Source organism: Zonotrichia leucophrys, chromosome 8, assembly GCF_028769735.1.
Source record: "Zonotrichia leucophrys gambelii isolate GWCS_2022_RI chromosome 8, RI_Zleu_2.0, whole genome shotgun sequence".
NCBI lineage: Eukaryota > Metazoa > Chordata > Aves > Passeriformes > Passerellidae > Zonotrichia > Zonotrichia leucophrys.
Window position 1 is genome coordinate 26,969,279 of NC_088178.1, and position 20,140 is coordinate 26,989,418.

Consider the following 20,140-nt stretch of genomic DNA (forward strand, 5'->3'; position numbering starts at 1 on the left):
CAAAAAGCCTTAATTTTTTGTATATTTATACAATATACAGTGTATAATGTCTGCAATTAGATCACAAGCAAGAGGATCTTAATGGTTGGACTTAATGATTTTAAAGGCCTTTTCCAACCTAAACTACTCCATATGTTTTCCAGTAGCAAATTGATATAAATAGTCTAAGACTGGGATAAATCAACACAGATGAAATATTATGATCAGGGCTTGCATTTACAGGGTGCAATTCCCAACTGATGAAACAGAGTTTCAGAAACTCATCTCTGTCACTTATCATTAACAGTGACCAGACATAACCCCAAGATTATGCTAATAGAAGACAACATTCAATTAGCACACAGAGTGCTCTCTAATCAAAGCCCACACAGTATTAGAGAAATTGTAGATTAATGTTTTTTTCCCCCTCTTCTGTGCTTCAATTCTGCAAAGAGGTTTGAGGAGCCTGGGATGGCAGGAGGTGTCCCAGCCCATGGCAGGGGCTTGGAACCAGATGAGCTTTAAGGTTCCTTCCAACCCAAACCATTCTGGGATTCTAAGATTCCATTAAAGAAAATGTTCAACTTTCACAAAATCTCCTTTTAAAAACCAACATGTATCCCTTCAGTTGATAACATATTCACAGAGGAAATTGCCAGACCATATTGCTGCAGTAAATTTCTCCCTTCACCTACATGTTCACCTTCATCCTGCCCAGCAGGCTCATCAATCTAATTCACCTGCTTTCATTTAAACATGAAATACACTCAGACCACAGGATGTTTTCTTTGTTGAACCAAAATATTTTCTTATTGCAACTAAGGACCTGTTGCAATAAGAAAGGGGGTTGTGGTTTTAAACTGAAGGAGGGTTAATTTAGGTTTTATGTAAAGATGATTTTTTGGAAGTTAGCCAGAGAGATGGTGGATTCCCCATACATGGAAGTCTTTCAGGTCAGACTGGGCAGGGATCTAGTGGAAGGTGTCCTTACTCACTGAAAAGGACTTGGACCAGAAGGCCTTTAAAGGTCCTTTCCAACCCAAACCACTCCACGATTCTGTGATTCCAAAGGCTTCATTGTCAAGTGTTGTTTTCCCTAATCTCCCAAAAGGGTTTCCAACGTGGGACTCCCATGATGGAGGGGACAGATGAGGTCCAGGACTCCCAGAGAGGGCAGGGCAGGTTCAGAGCTCAGCAAAAGTGAGCAGTTCAGGTTCCCCAATGCCAAATAAGGATTTATCTCCAGAGGGATATTTTTACAAACATTTCAGTTCCTAAAATAACCCTCCTACTCTCCCAGGACTCCACTTCTGTGGAGCAGCTGTGCCTCACCCCAGCAAGGAGCCCAAGTTATTAAGCTCTTTAAAATTTCAACCAAGTGCTTGGCAGAACATCTCAAACTGAACAACCCAAAACCTCCAGTGCAGCCAGGCGGTTTTGTTAACCTTCCTCAGCAACATTTCCCCCATTTTATCCACACACAGCCCATAGCAGTGCTGAAAATAATCTCTAATGACTCCACGGATTAGGTGGCTGTGGTTTGGCTCAAATGCAGCACCCGTTTGTCTGGTTGTTTCACAGAGCAGATTTGAAGAGAGCAATCAGGAGGACTAACACACACTGAATTTCAGCGCTTGGGATTTTAAAGTCCACTAAACACAGAAATAATTAAAAACTACTGTTTCCAGTACCTGATCCAACACATAACCGAGTCACAGCACAAAACTTGCCTTTTTATCTGCGCTTCAAAGTAAACACTTGTGACTGATCCCTGTTTTATCCTCGCCTCCCACATTGCCATATGGCTACGGATGTTTCAAACAGACATTACTCCAATAGCTCATTACTCACCATATTGCACCGGGGAAGAGAAGCTACAGACAGTTTTGACAAAAACAGCAATTGCCTAAAAATGCGAAGTATCGCAGTCTTGCGTGGTCTCAGACATTTTTAGTCTGGTGAGGAGGCCGGGCGCTAACGCCGCGCGCGGGGAAGGGTGAATCAGCACGTCTGCTCCCACTGTGCTGAATCCCCAGAGCTGGCACAGGGGAGGCTCCAATCCTGCCCCATTTCCTATGAGGATTCAGCACATGCTCTGATTAAAGGCAGAGTTCTGTCATTTCAGTGTGTTTCAGTAGCTCCTTAAGCATCACACAAAGGTAAGACATCGATCGGGGTGAATCTCCCGCTGTGCTGGGAGGGAAGGAAACCTCCAGTGTTCACCCATCCCAGGAATGTGCTGAACTGCCAAGGGGAACTTCCAAACAGCATATCTGAGGAGGGTTTTGTGATCATTAAATGCTGTATCTTGTGCACCAGTGAAAGAGCAGGAGTTTTGGAGAAATTATTGACTGGTCACAGCCGACTTGCTTCTCTTTAGCAGAGGGAAATTCAACAGGGAGCATATATTGGAGTGAGCATGTAGCAGATCTGAATTTAATGGCTTTCCCTGCTGATCAGACCTTTCTGGCTGTGAGGAGAAGACAGGTTTTGTTCCTCCAAGGAGGCACAGGCTGCTGCAAGCCATCACCACATTGCTGTGATTCAACTCCTTGTTGGCCAACACGCACACAAAGCATCTGTGTGCACAGGGCCCTCACACCTGTGCCTGCCTGGCTTAGAAAAACATCTTTATCAACTGCTTGAGTAAATGCATTTCACCCTGTGCAACAGGGTGAGAGCCTGAACAAGGGCAACTGCAACAGGCATCCAATTTTAGATTATAATAAATCCATTTAAACACCCTCACTACAAGCTCAGGACAACTCAAGAAAGGTCCAGGGCTCCAGCCTGACATAGCAAAGGCTTCCTTCATGCTGATTTTTAAAGCTGGGTAGATATGAGGAAGGGAAGAAAAATGCTGTGAGGTGGAAGGAAAAGAGCATCACTCTCTACCATCTTCCCATGAGATTTTAATGGTTTACCACTTGTTTTATAAGCAGATTTCCAGTCCTTTGGCAGACTGTGTTGAAGAGCTCCTTTATCAACATCTAGTTCATTGGACATGAATCTGGCAGACCACTGCCAGGTCATTTATGAGCAATGTCTGGATTTGAAACAATGCTCGATACTCAAAATATACCATTACAAGATTATATATATTTCTATACAACTATAATATTATATACATATATAAATTTCATATACATACATGTATGCATATATATACATAAATATGCCCTAAAAATTTTTTTAAACCATTTTTATCTCCTTGAAGTACAGGAGCAAGGCAGATAAGGAATCCCAAGTGCACTAACACAGAGCCACTCCAACCTTGGCAACTCAAGCAATGGAAACAGAGTTAATTTTTCCTACCAGAACAGAATTATGGTTATTGACCAAGGGTCTTTATTTTTAAAAACACTAAAGGAGAGATCCCAAACAATGCCTTCAAAATTGCACAAGAAGGACTGAAATCTAGATATATCTGCTTTTGCACCACAGCTATTTCCCTTGCTAATACCTAGGGCTCAAAACATGTTTTGATCACTAGAGGACCAGCCAGGCATTTGACTTCAAAGTACAGTGAGCTGGAGCCTGCCCTCAGGTTAGATGCTCAGTGAAATTAACTTTTGATTAAGTCCTGTATTTAATGTCTGTGACTCCTCGAAAGGTCAGCCTTTGTGAGTGTGCGAGTTTTCCAAGTCAGTGGCTTCAGAAGGAGGGACTGCATCCTTCCCACCACTGTCCCTGGCACTGCTTTCCACCTGAGATGCTCATGTTTGTGACATCAGCTGTGTCAGTGCTGCTTAAGAACAAAAAATGAAGAAATTCTACTCCTGTGCCTTCAGCCTTCTCACTGGAGACTCCACCTTCTTTGAAGGAGGAGGTCTGGTGTTGCTGTAACAATTAATCCAGAATGAATAACGGGCTTCATTTATTTTAGCTATTTAAGAGGTTTAGAGTGTTGGTCTCTAGATCTCAGGGAATAATGCTGTGTTTATCCTAAAAAAAACCAGATTAGTGATGTTCCTGGGGGCAAGACACTGCCCAAGCTGTGGGAGCAGTGAGGAGGTGCCGAGGAAGAGTCTCCAGCAGAAGAGATGGGCAGAGTGGAAAGCACTCCAAGAGAGGAAAAAACCCAAGGCACTTCTCCTTCACAGCTACCAGGACTAAAAAAACCTTCCCAACATACTGATTGTTGAAGTTCTCCATGGGAAAAGGAAGCAAAATGATCAATACCACGCTCAGAAAAAGCTCCTGTCCAGGTGAAACCGCTCGGGGGCTCAGGAGGGAGCGGAGTTTTCCACTGAGCTGCTCCATCCTCACCTGCCCTGGCTGAGGACAAAGCTGAGCTATTTCAAGCTCTCAAGTTCAGTCTAAGACACATCTGCTTCATTTTCTGTAATATCAAGTGACATCACCTCCCTTCCCCTACTGCTGCATCAAAAAGATGGGAAAAAAAACCTGCCTAGAACACTGAAAATCCCCCTGGGAGCAAGAGGCACAACTTTGTAAACTGCTGATAATAAGTACATAGGTTTCTAGTCCCAAACCACCCAGCTTCTCCAGTATACCAGATATGTTATCACTGCTTATCTTTTTAACTTGACAAAAGCTGGAAGCATCACACATTTGTGCAATTTTGACACAAAACCTGCCGAAAAAAGCCAGTGGACACAGGGGTGCGTGAGGCAGAGCTAGAGGTTGGAGGAATGGGATTTAACAGAAGTATGGGATAAATCTGACAATTTATCAGAAGTATGGGATAAATTTGACAATTTATACCCCTTCCACAAAGCTCTTCTGAATCTGAGGAAGTTCAAAAGTTCACATGAACTCTGTTTCCAGGAGCTATATTGTGGTTAAAATTCTGACAGTTTTTCTATTAGGGAATGGGGCTTTTTTTTTTTTTTAATCAGAAATACATTAATACGTATTGTAGTCTCTTCAGTACATTACAAGCTTAAAAAGAAATGGGCAAAAAATATTGATGGCTTTGTTTTTTAACTAACTAAAAAATAAAAATCCAGCCAGCAGCCAGCTAATAATCTTATAATAAATTCAGCTCTGCATTTTCCAGCTCTTCTTTTTCTCACACACCAAGCACTTTTATATGGCACTTTTTGTACTATGAATTTTAATAAAACCAGCAAAAGAATTGGGAAAGAAGCTAATTTTTCTATATGCCTCTGGCAAACAGGAAGAATTCAAGAATAAGTTAAAAGATATCTTTCTACTACCGAAAATTCATTTTCCATAACAAGACACTGTCATCTTCCCGAGGAGCCTGTAATTCCAAGATAAAGATGAAAAGATGTTGTTTTATCATAATGACAAGTATCTGCATCCATATTTATTTTGTGCTCCGACATCACCGTACAGTTTGTATTGTCATGGTACATTGGGAAGTGGGAAAACATTTAGCTCTTTCAATAAGGGGAGAATAAAGGATAAAGTACCCAGCAGAAATAGCACAGTGCAAGCATTTTCTGAGTGTCCCTGGGAAAATATCTGACCCACATAGGGGGAATACAGAATGTGGTTTGCTTCCTTGCAACTGCTTTTTCCATTTTCCAGTGGCCAGACTGTGCATTTTAATCACTGAGCGCTACAGCTTTCTCCATCAGGCAGCCACTATGTGGATAAAAGCAGGAGAGAAGCTTGTTTTGGGGTTTTTTTTGGGGAAAAACCCCAAACCAGGCAGCCAGGTTAGGCTGTCCCAGGTGCTCATCCCATTTGGAGAGTTTAGGGCTACCTGGCCACAGGATCACAGCACAGGGATGAACACAGGGCAGCACTTTGGGGTATGGGAGCCCTGGAGAGGAAAATGAAATTTTGTCAAATATCAGACAATGGTGGGAAACTCCTCTCAATAAATGGCTTAATCACTTCTCTGACAAAATCCTGAGTGGCTGCCTTAGACTGCCTGCCCTGCCTGTTTCTCCCTTCTATCCATGTCAGGTGGCATTATGGCAGTGGCTTAACTTCCCCCTTGTTTATAAGCTGTGCTGGGGTTATCTTTTCACCTCCTTGTTTAAATAAATTCCAAATGTGTCACTATCGGTGCCTCTACCACGGATTAATAGAATCAGCCAAAAGGATAGCTGACATTTTTGTTGCCATAGAAACTGGTCAGGATGTTACACAGCTTGTCTGGTTCCCATTTGCCATATATCTAGCCAGCTTCTGAACATGGTCCCCTTTTGTTTCACGAGGAATTACATTAAAATATAATTCCATCTTAGTTCAGTCCCCATTCTGTAGCAAAGAGGATTATAGAATATTAAGATACTTCCTAAGGAAAGTGCAAAGTGATGATAATATTGCTGTGTGGCTTATGTGCATTCCAGATTAAAAGAAAAAGAAAATACAAGTGGAGCAATTTATCCCAGAGCCCTAGATCCCAGTTATCCTCCATTCAAGTATCTCCATCAGCTTCAAATAAACAGGCATTTCCTCACTGAACCTCAGAGTGGATGTGCTCCAAATGATTGTACAAGACAACAAAAATAAAAAGCCATTAGTGGAGATATTTTTTAATACACCATCAACATTTCCCTGCATAATGTGTAACCTTCTCAGTGCTGCTATCAGGCTCCTGCTCTGCAGAGGCATCACAGCCTCGAGAGAAAACCACTCACACAGAATTAAGATGTGAAGTCTCAGCACTTAGAGATGCAGTGGGGATGGATATTGTGCCACAGGGCACTGTACACTTGGAGAAAACACAAAGCAACTCAAGCAAGAGCAATTTCTGTGGACTCTGAACTGCCTTGGTCCTGCTGTACCTCTCCCAGACTCTGATTCCTGGTATTGCAGAGGAGCCCATTTGCTGTTGCGGAGCTTCCGGTGAGAAACGGGTTTCAGGCAGCTCATTTCCCCCTTTTTTTTGTTATACATGAAAATTAAAGAGACAAGCAGAGATCCCAACTCCATGGCACTGGGTTCTACACAAACAGATGGAGCTCTTGCTCCAAAGGGATTTATTTATTCCTGCCAGAACAGCAGCACCTGGACACACCTGGTCACCCAAACCCCACCCTGGCTATGTTAATTTGCAGGCATTTTGTCATGGTCCCACCACCAAGACCTAACCACACCACTGCAATAATCCCAGCACCAAGGCTGACCCTTATTTTTGCCACCAAGCACAATCTTGGTTTGACTGTCACTCCTCAAATAAGCAAATGCCACTTGTCACCATGGCCTTCTCTGAGCTGCTGTGACCATGAGTACAAGCAGAAGGGTGAAGCTGAACAGAAAATCCTCCCCATTTTCCACACTTTTAAGCGTGGTCATCATGAGCAGCCTCTCAGGGCTTGCCACTGTTGCAGCCATGCGAGAAGTGCCTGAAGAATCTGTTTTACTTCACCCAGGAACACACAGGGAGCCACTGACAGATGTCAGATATTAAGCAAAAATTTTGCCCCAAGCAAAGCACTGGATGCTTAGGCTTCCACGTGGCCTGTCACAGCCTGGGACTGGAGATGTTCATGCCCAGCATCTGCCTTTTCTTCTCCCTGAAGTTCATGATTGTGCTGCACTCAGGCACAGAATGCAAGCACTTGGTGCTGGCAGCTCCAGGGTGGCTGCAGAGGGTGCCACAAAGCAGCCAAGCAAAATTCCTGTTCTCCTCCCTGGATGGGAACAGATGAGATGACCTGAGTGGATCACAGGGTGTCAGAAGAGGAGGAGAGCTGCAGCAATGTCCCTCTCTGTGTCACTCCACCAAAGAACTCAGCCACAAAGGCCGGATGGCAGCTGGTGCCACACAGTGTGTGGTGGGGCAGTGGAGAAAGGGACATTCAGGTGATGTTTGTTGAACCCACAATCTCCATCTAGGACTGGAGGAGTCCTGAGAGCAGGGAAATTGAAGTACAAGGAGCTGTGGAAACTGCAGCCTCTCCCCACTGTTGAAAGCAAGCTTGACACAGCTCTGGAAACACCAACCAGCCACTCCTTCCCAAGGGCACCCAAAAGCCACAGAGACCCCAGTATTTTGAGCAGCCCAAAACAACCCCACACCAGAGAAACTGCATCAATTCAACCCCAATCCTGCCTGGAATTATTCACATCCCACATCCATTACCCAAACATCTCTTTCAAAACTCCCCCCTCCCATCATTTGCACAGAAGAAGAACAAGAAGGACGACAGGGAATAACGAGGTTTGTTGAACAAGGCAGGCTGCAGAGGAGGATCTTGTTGTCTTAAACTCCCTGGGTTTGAGGATCAGGTTCATTTTGCATGCCTGGTTGCATCAGCATGTTGAGTTATGCAATGTAGCAAGCTGTCGTGCTGTACAAAGCATGACGTATCATCTCATTGATGCATGAAATTAAAAAGATGTGCTTTGCTGGGTCACCCACAGATTGACTAAAAAATCAAGTTTCCTTTATCTCCTTTTAATTATGTTTAGAATTGCAAAAAGGCAGAAAAAGGGAAAAAAAGGGAAAGGTTGTTCAAATACCTGCTCACTCATTAATGGTAAATAATTCCAGGCAGTCAACACTAGAAATAGGGGCACCAAAATGGGGATTTTCTTGCTGGATTTGGCAGCACACTGGGGAAAAAATCATGATGCTTGTTCACCCATCCCAGCAAGGAAAGGAGGGGTCAGAAGAACAGTGCAAAATGTCCCTGCCCACAGCATGGAGGTTGGAATGAGATGATCTTTAAGGTCACTTCCAACCCAAATCATTCTGTAATAAAAAAGGCATAACCTGTGAAGCCCAAATTTGCATTCTTGAAGGATCAGAGATGGCAGCAGGTCAGCAGTCAGTGGGATAAAGCTCTTAGATGTAGACTACAGGCTTTCTGCAGCAGGATTCTAAATATTCAGAGAAAGATCTCAGTCACAGCACGGTCTGGGCTCTGTAAGAGCACAGCCTGGAAGTTCAGCAGTAAAAGCAGAACTGACTGCAAGAAGTTAAAAAAAGGAGCTGCAGCCTTAGGAATAAGCCTGGTCAGCTCATGTCTGGTGAGGAGAGATGAAGATTTCCCATGAAACAAGGATCCAGCAGGATGGAGAGCATCTCCACTGCACACAGCAAACAGAAGAGATGTTATCTGTGCCCTGCCCTGGCACCCTGCAAACACAGGCACTCAGCTTTGTAAACTGCAGTACTGACCTAAAGAGGAGTAGAAACAGGTTGCAGACTTCATAAATCGTTTAGCAAGGGTGCAACTGCAGGAAAGGATGAGGCTGGTGGGGTTTATTCCCCTCTTCCTAAAGAAAACAGGAAGGAAAGCATCAAAGAACAAAAATGAAGTTTTCCCAGCTCTTTTTGTAGGGAGAGTAAAACTTTGCTCCATGCAGGCACAGCAGCAGAAGATGCAGCAGATTCATGCATTACCTTCCTGGAACATAAATTATCCTTCCCACAGGAAAGGAGACAAGAAGTACAAATTAACTTAAAAAATTTATTGCTGCAATAATTTCTAAGGACTTTCAGAACCTACTGGGCTTCACTTTGGGATGAGGGTGGCATGCCAGTGGTGCCCAATGCTGATGTTGCCATGGAAACAACTTGTTGATGGACATAGAAATAAAAATGCTCTGTCACTCTGAGGCCATGCAATCAGTAATTGCCAGGGTAAAACAAGAGTTTGTCTTCCCATCTCGTATTTACTAATCAAACCCGAGGGTTTTTCCCCATGGGTGACTCAGGACAGCACATGAACCTGTGCATTGCTTAAATCCCATTTTAAGCTGGTGTGGGGAATTCAGTGATCCAGGGCCCACATGTCTGCTTCTGGACAGTGGAAATATATTTTTGCCATCCATGGGTAAAATGGTGTTTTTTTTACACATCACTGTCTGTTTTGATAGGAACTAAAGCCATTGAGGAAGAAAAGAAAACAGAAGGAATTTAATGAAGTAGCAGTGTCAAAAATGGAGTTTATAATGTTATGGTAGTTTTTCACTCATGCAAAGCACTGTTCAGACTAGTGCAGACACTGATCCTTACTAAAACCAGATTCCAGGCACAAAGTGCAAAACTGCCTGTGAACCACACAGATCCCAGGGACACTCCAAACTTTTCCAAATAACTAACTCAAAACCCAATAAACTAACTTAAAACTTAAATTTAAATATCTAGCCTAAATGACTCCATATAACACCAAAAATAGAAATTTCAACTTTTTGTCCATCTAATCTCCCTCTCCATCAGCAAACAAACCAACGTAAGGAAGAGATGAGAAAACACAAAGCTTGAAGCACAACCTGGAGTCAGAGCTGCACCACATGAGGAGGCCCCAGCTCAGAAACCTCTCCTGATTTCCAGCAGGGTCTGCTCCCCCAAACCTGTGCAGCACAGAGGGGACACAAGGACAGCTTTAAGCCATTGTCAGCTGCTCCCTCAGTTTGTTATTTGTGCTTTATCCCCCCCAGAGAAGTGACAAATAACCTTTTCCTCCCCTTGCCCTCTGCTAATCACCCAACATTTCCATATCTCCAGTGGAGAATTGGGAGGTTAATGAGATGCAGGAGTCACATCTGCAGCCTCAACACACCGGAATCATTTCAAGGAGCTGGGTATTTATAGCAAGGAGTTGCTATTATTAGAAACGTAATTAAGGGCCTGAGATTCATATGCACAACTCTAAATCTACTTGAATGGAAGAGCACACAAGTACCCCAAAGCAGAATTTATCCTCCTGTACTCAGATAAAAATACACTGGGTTTTTGGCTGGATAGAGTTTTTACAGGAAAAAAGGAAGGAGAAAAGAATGAGGCTGAGTCCAACAGGTAGCTAAAGAAATTAGTTTTGAAAGCCCTGAACTTGGCAGCCGTGAAACTCAGAGAAAAATTATAGTGTTTTTGTCATAACCAATAATCAAGAAAAATAGATTAGTGGCTTTTAGGAAAGTACAAAGCAATAAAATATGCAGAAACTCATTAATTTATCTATTATGCAAGAGGCTGTGAATCATAACCTTTTGTATTGCTGGAAAAGAAACATTAAGCAAGAGGTTTGGATTTCAATAAAGCACATAAGTAGCATCTAATATGATGCAAGAGCTATAATATGATAAAACATACCCCTGTCTTCCAAGAAATTCCATTATAATGGAACATTTCTCATTTTGATAACTTTATCTTGAGATAAAAAAACCCAACTTTTCACATTGAGCATCTGTTTTAAGGAAGCCCAAAAAAATGTCTCAAACAATGTCCATTTAGCTGCCTGCTAATACAAAAGATATCACTCACTGCCTGTTCCTGTGCTCATTTTCCTTCCTTTTTAACTAGGAATGACAGTAAATTTTGCTAATTTTGAACATGAACCTCAAGTGTGGTCACTTCACTTCTGCCATTTCCACTCTAATAAATGCATTATGAGAGTTTAGAATGAATTACTAAGCAGAGTTTGACTTCTGACTGAGAATCTTATTAAAGCACAGCTTCAGGGAAAGGTTTTTAATGCTGCTTAAATTATCATGGCAGTTTTTACAGATGGCATGGCAGCTTCCCTCCCTCCCGTTCTTCCCTGTCCAGTTTCAGATTAAACATGGGGTATTGGGCAGTTTATGCAAAGTGAAGGAACTTCCCCTGCTATCCTCCATCCCCCTAACACACAGCTCAGGGTTTTCATTTTGGTTTTTAAAGACTTTTCCAGTGTTGAACTTTGTCCTTCCATCTCATTAGATGTATAGATAGATACATATAATTATCCATAAAGTGAGAAGTGTAATGAATTTGTAGATGTAATTTGATACTTTTATAATATAATATAAAAACAAATGGATTTGTTTGCACCAGAACAAAGTGTTAACTCAACCCCAGCTGCTCCCAGAGTAGCAAAGTGCTTTGCCAGGCCACGAGGCCAACCAAGAAGTTCACTTGTGCTGTCTCACCAATCCCCACATGTAAAGAGAAAAGCATTTGGGAGAAGGAGTCATAGGCTCATCTTAAAACCTCCTACTTCACACAGCCAAATCTTGTCTAAGCTGATAACTGCAGCAGCTTTCCTGCTAATTGGTGACATTTCCTCGGGGACATCAGCATTGGTTGTACATTAGTGTCAGCCTTGTTTTTATCCCTGTGCCTTCTGCCAGCAATAATCAAGGTGGGAATTGCCAGGGATGTCACTGGAGCTGCTTTTGTTGTCTCTCTACAAGTGGTTATTAAACCCATCTTTTCCATGACACTCCCACCACCTCTGCTTGTAAGTTTGTTAAGCATCCCCAAACCACAGCAAAATTAAACATAACCACTGAGGAGCAGAGGAACTGTTTGGTGACACCCACATCCATGGTCAGGGGATGCCAAGCCACCACAAAGCAAAAGCAGCAGCGAAAAAACCCCCAACAATCCAGAGAGAAACTCCCCACACTGATCCCCAAAGGCAATGACATGATGAACACAAGTTCCTCTTCAAAAAATACACAGTGCAAGATCTCAGGGACACAAAGTTTACAGAATAACCTGGAACAGGGGGAAAATAGAGCTGTACAGCCTACAAAAACACAGAGCAACTTTAATTCTACTTTCAGAACTCTGAGCTTCAGCTCTCCCAGCACATCCCTGCATTTTGTGCATTCTTCCACAAACAATTACTCCCAACTGACCCCCAGCCCTAGCCCTGCCCACAGGGGTGAGGAAGCCAGCTAAACTTCAGGGATTCAGACCTCAAAACACAGACAGCAGCTAAACTGCTGCCAAAACCACCTTTGTCACAGAGCTGACACACATAAGTCTATATGCAAATATATCCACAATGTGTCCAAACCAACTGAATTGCACACCTGCTCTGGTTTTATCCAACATAGCATTTCTATATCACTGTGCTCCAAGAAAACAGGTAATTTAAATAAAAAGAAGTACCTTTTTACACTGCAGAGCTGCTCACACTCAGGGCATCCAAATTATCCAGTAACTCAATGAGGGGAAAAAGACAAAAAAACCCACATTATAGCCCCAAATAAAAACAGTTTAGCTCAGTGTAAGAGACCTCAGAGGGGCTCAGAAACCACTGCACATAAACTATGCACGATGGCTTGAGACAACAACCTCCTAACATCTTCCATAATTTAAACAGGCCTGAATAATTTCAATTACAATAATTTATTCAATGCCTTCAACCCCTCCACTGTCCATAAATTGTCTTTTAATGAGTTACAATGTTCATGGATTTACTGTTTCTTTTTCTTCACTTGCTTTGTTTTGGTTGGAAATTCTCTAGCAATGGAGTGCAGTGGAGCTACACTAATGAGCTTTGTAGCCAAACAAATCCACATCCCTGGATTGCTTCTCTGAAGGCTAAATGGTAACACTAAAATTAACAACAACAAAAAAAATTTGTGTTTCTCCTGTGGTCACTGAAAAATTAACTTTCTGCAGCTTTGTGCTGCTGGCTCCAGCCCCCCCAGCTCCATCTGCTCCTGTCCTGCTTCCCTGGGGTGGGATGGGCCAGAGGCCTCTGCTCTGCACAATCCTGCTCAGGTACACAGGGCCACACTGGAAACATCTTCCAGACAGATTCCCACATCACCTCACAAAATCTGCCTTAGATTGCGCTGAAAGCTCAGCTGCTACCTCTGCATCTGTCCTGATTCCTGTCTTCTAAGGGTTGTCCAACCCTCATTTAAACCAGATGGGGTTTCAGTACTTTTTAGCTACAAAAGCATAAGTAACCCAGACTGGTGATTCCTAAGAAATAAAAAAAAAAAATCAAAATACAAATAGGAAACATTAATAAAAATGATTGCTTACAACTATGTCTTGCCTGGATATTTATTTTTTTTTCTTCTGAAGGATTTCTGCTGTAGATATTCAAGGCAAGAACTCAAAATCCATACACAAGTGTTTGAGTATCTGATCCATTTTTCAACACTGTCAGCACCCTGTAACACCAAGAGCTTTTCACCACAGGTAGATTGTCACAGACATCTCTTATGAAAATCCTTTCCTTAGGATTTTTCCTCCTGAGAAGCTGAGAAACCTCAGGAACAAAATGCAAACATTGATTATCTGCTGCTGTGGAATGCAACAGGTGCATCTGTGATTGGCCCATGTTGGATGTTTGTAATTAATGACCAATCACAGTCAGCTGGCTGGGACAGAGAGCCGAGCCACAAGCCTTTGTTATCATTATTTTTGCTATTCTATTCTTAGCCAGCCTTCTGAGGAAATCCTTTTTTCTATTCTTTTAGTATAGTTTTAATGTAATATATATCATAAAATAATAAATCAAGCCTTCTGAAACATGGAGTCAGATCGTCATCCAAGAACCCCTGTGAACACGGTCACAAATATCCATCCCTACGATCTCCTGGAGGAGATCAACCATGTGAGGTGCTGGCCATCAACCATGTGAGGTGCTGGCTTGTCCTTAGGCTATTACTTGGCATCTCTATAAAAAACTTGCCTTTGCCAGGTTCTTGAGGGACAAAAGTCATTAATGGAAACCTGAGGACTCCTCAGAGCAAATTAATAGACATACATATTTTATAAATTTATCAAGGAAGGGAAATGTGCCTGTGCAGCCATGTATAGAGGTTCTGCTGGAAGCCAAATGTTCCTGGTGGAGACTCAGATCCAGAAATGCCTCCAGATTTTTCACCCTGTCAGACACAGGGCCCTGCAATGCCTTCAGCTGTGCAAGTCCCACAGAGAATCCAGCAGGGATTTTGGGTGCTGCTGAGCCAGCACTGCTTTCAACAGAGAACAGCACTGGGAAAGTTTGATCTGTCTCCTTTTAGCATCTCCTGAAATCCTGGTGAGACTGCCTGCCCCAAAGCCCCAGAATTCCAGCCATTGGTGGGATTTCCACGGAAATATCCACACACAGATTTAGGGAGAGGCAGGATTCTCTCAAAATCAGAGCCAGCAGATTTATTTAATGCAAAACACTGAACTGCCATCAACAGTATCAGCTGCTCTCTGTGATCAGGCTGGAGCTGGGCAGGTGGCACAGGGACAGAGATGATGATGATGACTTTTGGCTTGGAAGTGGCCTGAGAAAGGCTCCTGCCCTTGAACACGTGATCAGGGCTTAGCATCTCCATGAGTTCTTGGTTCACAGACCTTGCAGTCACTTCCTGACCTGCAAAACTTGAATTACACTTCAGCACTGAGGGGTAGGTTCAGACTAAGATTTTATCAATAACTGTGTGAAATGTTATTTATATGAGCAGCAGAGCAGGCTCTGTGTGAGCCAGTTCTGAGCTCCAGGAATGTTCTGTCTCCTTAGCAAGGTCTGTGCTCAGCCAGCCTCTCTTAGAGCTTCTGTACCTGTATTTCTGTGCACCAGCATGCAGCTACACTGGATTCACACTGGATTCAGTAACATGACACAGTCATACCCAGAAACTGTCTGTCTGAAAAAGGATTTCCTTCTCCTCATCTGCCCCACACCAAGGCAGGAAGGAGGCAATGAGTCTGGGGACTCTGGTAAGCTCCAACCAGGCACATGTTGGTAAGAAAAGCACAAATTAACTCAGCACTGAGGCTTTCAGGAACCTCCTCCTCTCATCATCTGTTCAGATCCTCTCTGCCAGACCTGCCCTATTAAAAAAGATATTCAAGAGGAAACCCTGAGTGTGATGCTTTGAAGGATGGCAACCACAAGAACTGCAGCTCCTAGAGAAGGGAAGAGGAAAAGGTTACTAGGATGAAAGAGTATCAGCCTTCAAAAGTGGGAAAAGAAAACCTCCAGTACTGATTGTGGATTGCAGATTATTTAATTCTGACTGAGACACAAAATGTCCCCAGTGGGACTCACACCTGGGCACTGAGAACAGAAAATTCTCCCCTCATGCAACAGCTTTGTCCTTGTCAAAGCAGCCCAGAGTAATCACCACAACTTGTTCCTACAGGAATGTTTTTGGCTTCCCTTATGAAGTTTTTTGAGGGTTTCATGTTTTTTTTAAAGGTGCCTGCTGTTCTGTGCCTTATTGTCTCTGCCTTAGAGACTTTATGCCATGGTTTTAATTTGCATTCCCCAATGAATATATGATTAGCAAATGCATTTATAATTAGTAGTTTTGTCATTTAAAGTTCACCAGTTTTGCAGCCAATTATTGAAAAAAAAGACTGTTTATTATTTTCAATATATTATTACTTTATTATGGCTCATTGCTTTAAAATACTTAGCTTAATCCTTTGCAGGTCCTTAAACACAAATATGGCAGCTATTAGCAACCTCTTCAGTCAGGCATAAAATTGTACCCACAGGCCTCATAAACAACAGAGTGTTTTGGAGAGATTAAATCAGTGTATACAGCTGCGAGGGAGGCCATTAGCAAATATATTCTCATTCTGCCTCAGTGTTATTTTGTTTTGCCACTGTGCTCTTGTCAAATCTATCAACTACCTGTGCTCTCCTCTCCATAAATAAGAGGTGTCACCTCACCAGGTCCATCCATCAGAAATATTTCAGTCAACACACAATTACATCCTGTGCTCTCCTGCTAATATCCTAATCCCTATCATTTGTATTTCAAAGGGGACAAGCCGGATGGCAAAGAGTGGAGCCAGGACAGGCCAGAGTGATTGATCTCTGCAGGCAGGACAAGTGCTCAGCTATTGACATGGGGCACCTTTCAGGGCTCAACTTGGGAAAAATCCCATTCAGGACAAGTTGGGAGAGCTTCTCTTTAACCTGGTAATTCCCCATAAAGCCTGGAGCAAGGTGGACTTGGGAGGTGAAAAGTGCTGGCAGCCTGCTGAGAGCACAGGGGACATCTCAGTTTGTCTGTGCATCTTCAGACCAGGTGCTTCCCAAATATCCCTCCAACGTCCTTCCCTCTCAGGCAATCCCAAATATCCTTCCCTCTTAGGCAACCCCAAACATCCCTCCAGCCTCCCTGCTCTCTGCAGCACTGTGCAGAAAAGCTGTGCTGAAAAGACAGGCAAGCCAACAATGACAGAGTTCAATTCTTGTTCTGCTCCAGCCGTGCTTGGTGGAATTCTCCTCCCTTTCCCATCCACCAGATTATTTTCCCTAAATCTGTAATCCCCTTGAAATCATCAGGTGAGCCATTTTTCCATTATATTTCTGACTCAAGATTGCCAAGAGCTCCCTGCAGAGCCAACAGTAAGTGCACTATTTGCTAAAGGACAGAACAATCTAAAATGAGGAGGAACTTGCATGGGAAGTAAAAAAAATGTGACACAATTATCATGTAAATTATAGTGGTTGTTTTAAATCCCCTGCCAGTGAGACAGGAGGTTATACCACATGTTTCTGAGGCAAAGAGAGAATTGCTTTCTTGCCTAGAGACAAGTCAGCAATATTAGAAGAACAACCACACATACACACAAAAAAAAACCCAACAAAGCAAATCTGTATCTTTGGTGCACAAAATATTGGCCCTGCTTTACTATTTCCCATGTAACACTTTCTGTGTTGATATGCAGAGCTGCAGGTCATTTTGGGGCAATGCCCATTGTGAAAAATCAAGGTAAAAAAAGCAAAGAAAAACTGTGAAAGACAAAAAGAAAATAAATTTCATATTCTCCTTTTTCCTGTTTCAAGCATAATTAGGCCACCTTGACTAGTTTGTTGTCTCCTGTCTGCTCTGAAACAATGCTCTAAGTAAGAAAGTATGTGTATATAGATAGAGAGATAGATAGATAGATAGATAGATAGATAGATAGATAGATATTGATATATGCATAATGTGATGCATTCTCTGTCTCCTCCCCTTTTAGAAGAGCCTGAAGAGAATCAGACCTGTAGCTATCAAGTGCCAGCCAATTCCCAAAGCTCAACATCTTTCCTTACGTAGTTCAGGAGCTAAAAGGAATATTCTAATTCAAATGTCTCACATTTAAAGCCACCTTTAAAGTTTGCAGTCTGTACAGGACACAAACCCTACAAAATATTGTTTTCCAGACTCTTTGTCCTGGAACTTGATCTTGTCCATCCAGAAATGTCGATTAAGGAATCTGGACCCAAGTTGCTGTCCCAGGGTTCCCCTCCCATGGTTCCTATACTTGCACACAATGGTTCCTCTACTTGTAGCAATATGGATAAATTATAGTAAAATGCACTGTTGCTTCAGATCAGCCTCTCTCAAAACATCTCCTTCCACCTTTTAAGGTGCCATCACTCTGCTTAGAAAGTTGATCTGCAGAACTGAAAATCTATTAATCAGTATAATCAAATGAGGACATTGCACTGCGATAAGGGAGGGGTGAAATCCCACTCCACAACAAAGAGTCAATTAACTTCATGCAATTTAAATGAATTTGGCATCAAGAGTGTTTGGGCAGAGCCAGCATGCTCCCCACCACAAACAACCAGGATTGTTTGCTGAGAAATTCTGAGAAACCCCAGCAAGGCAGTCCCAAGAAAACAGAATGATCTGGAAGGGAAAGACCTGGGACAATGTTTGTTTGAAACAGCAACAGCTCAGCTCCTCTGAAATAAATGCAAAATTGCAAATAAAAGGGGATTTAGGTATATTCTGATAATGGTTCTGCTTATATGAACTCAGATGCCACATGCTGCAATGGGGAGAAACAAGCATCTGCTCTAATGCTGCATTTCCTGATAATGCACTGGCAGGTCACTTTCTCCTTTTTTGTTTTTTTTTTTTTTTTTAAACTATTTTCCCACAAGCTATTAATATTAAATAAATTTATTTTAGAAAGCTTGAGCAATAGGTTGTACCTAAGGCTTGAAATCAGTCTTTAAATCTACATGCTGGTCAGGTCTCCTCTGGCCGTGATATACAGTTTGGGCTGCAGGACAGAGGGGAGAATGAAGGAAAAACACTTACCCAGAAGAGACACACACAAAAATAACCTTACTGATTTATGAATGCAACACTTGGAAAGTGTTGAGCATGCAAATCAAAGCTGCCTTGGAGCAGGTTCATTTTGTAGCACCCACATTTGTATGGCAGGTTAATCACACAGATGCTGACACAGCAATGCCAGGGTAACTTTAATAAAGGTTTGGGGCTTTCTTTTTTCTTTTTAAGGGTATAGTTCCAGCTCATTTGGGTCCCAAATTTAGATTTCTGAGTGTGAAGTTTAAAAGGTAAAAGAATGGTCATAAATAAGCAGTCAAAACAAGAAAAAATAAAAGCTTTAGATGTAGTATTTCTTAGCATTCACTGCAGCAGAGCATTACTAGATGAGAAATCAGAGAATTAAGTAATAATACTTGAACAGGGAACAGCACAAGGGTCAAAATGTAATGTAATCTTCTTTGGCATTAGTAATGCAAGATGGTGCAGAAAGAGTTTAGGATGTTGTCTACACTGGTGCTTTACATCATTTTATGTAACTTTCAGTGGTTGTGGAACAAGACAGGTTTTGGTCAGGGTCTTCTCAGGGTCTCCTTGGTAGAACGCAACAACAAGTCTAGACAGTAACACACACTTGCTTTGCTTTCTCTCCACCTTCCACACAACTGTCTTGATCTATACAGTGGCAAAACTATGCCATCTTTGGTAAGACTTCAAAAAAGGAGTGTCATTTATTTGGGAACAAGCTATTCACCAGTTCAGTTCAATATACAATTCTAGATGTGGAAGGAAACTTCAGGTGACAACAGATTAGCTACTACACCCACAGCCACCAACTCAACTTCTTCACTGCAGTCTCACTGCTACATCCACATTACTAAGTAAATTCACACAGCAGAAGTAAATAATTAGATCAAATCTGGTACTGAGGCTCCTATGCCTACACTATATATAGATATATATATTTCAGGCATTCACTGGGGATTAGATTTAATCTGCTCCCCTCAACCAAACATGCCCACCAAGCGTGTGGTTCAGGACTTATCACTGTCCCAGCCCTTTTATCTCCATTAGAGGCTGGGACACGTTGCCTGGGGCTGTTGGTGCACAGGAAAGCAGAGCTGTGAATTGAATCAGCACACAATCAGGGGGGACAACGAGGGCACTGCCTTCACCACTGCTGGAATCACAGCACAAATAGCTGTCGTTGTATTACCCACACTTCAGCTGGCAAATGGATGGTGAATAAATTTGCTGGCTTTCCCTGAGTTGCTGGGATGGATGTTCTGTTTCATTAATGCAGCCATCCCTTCATGTTGGAGACACACAAAGTGTAGAAATACACAAAGCCCCTGAAAACTGCTAGGAACATGCCCTGTGGATGGCATTACATAACTTTGTATTGTACACAGAACTTATGCTTTAAATGAGGGGAAAATTAAACTATTCAAGACATTCCTTGCTATTTGCTGTAAAGCCACAGGTTAGCCAAACACAGCAAGATCTCTGT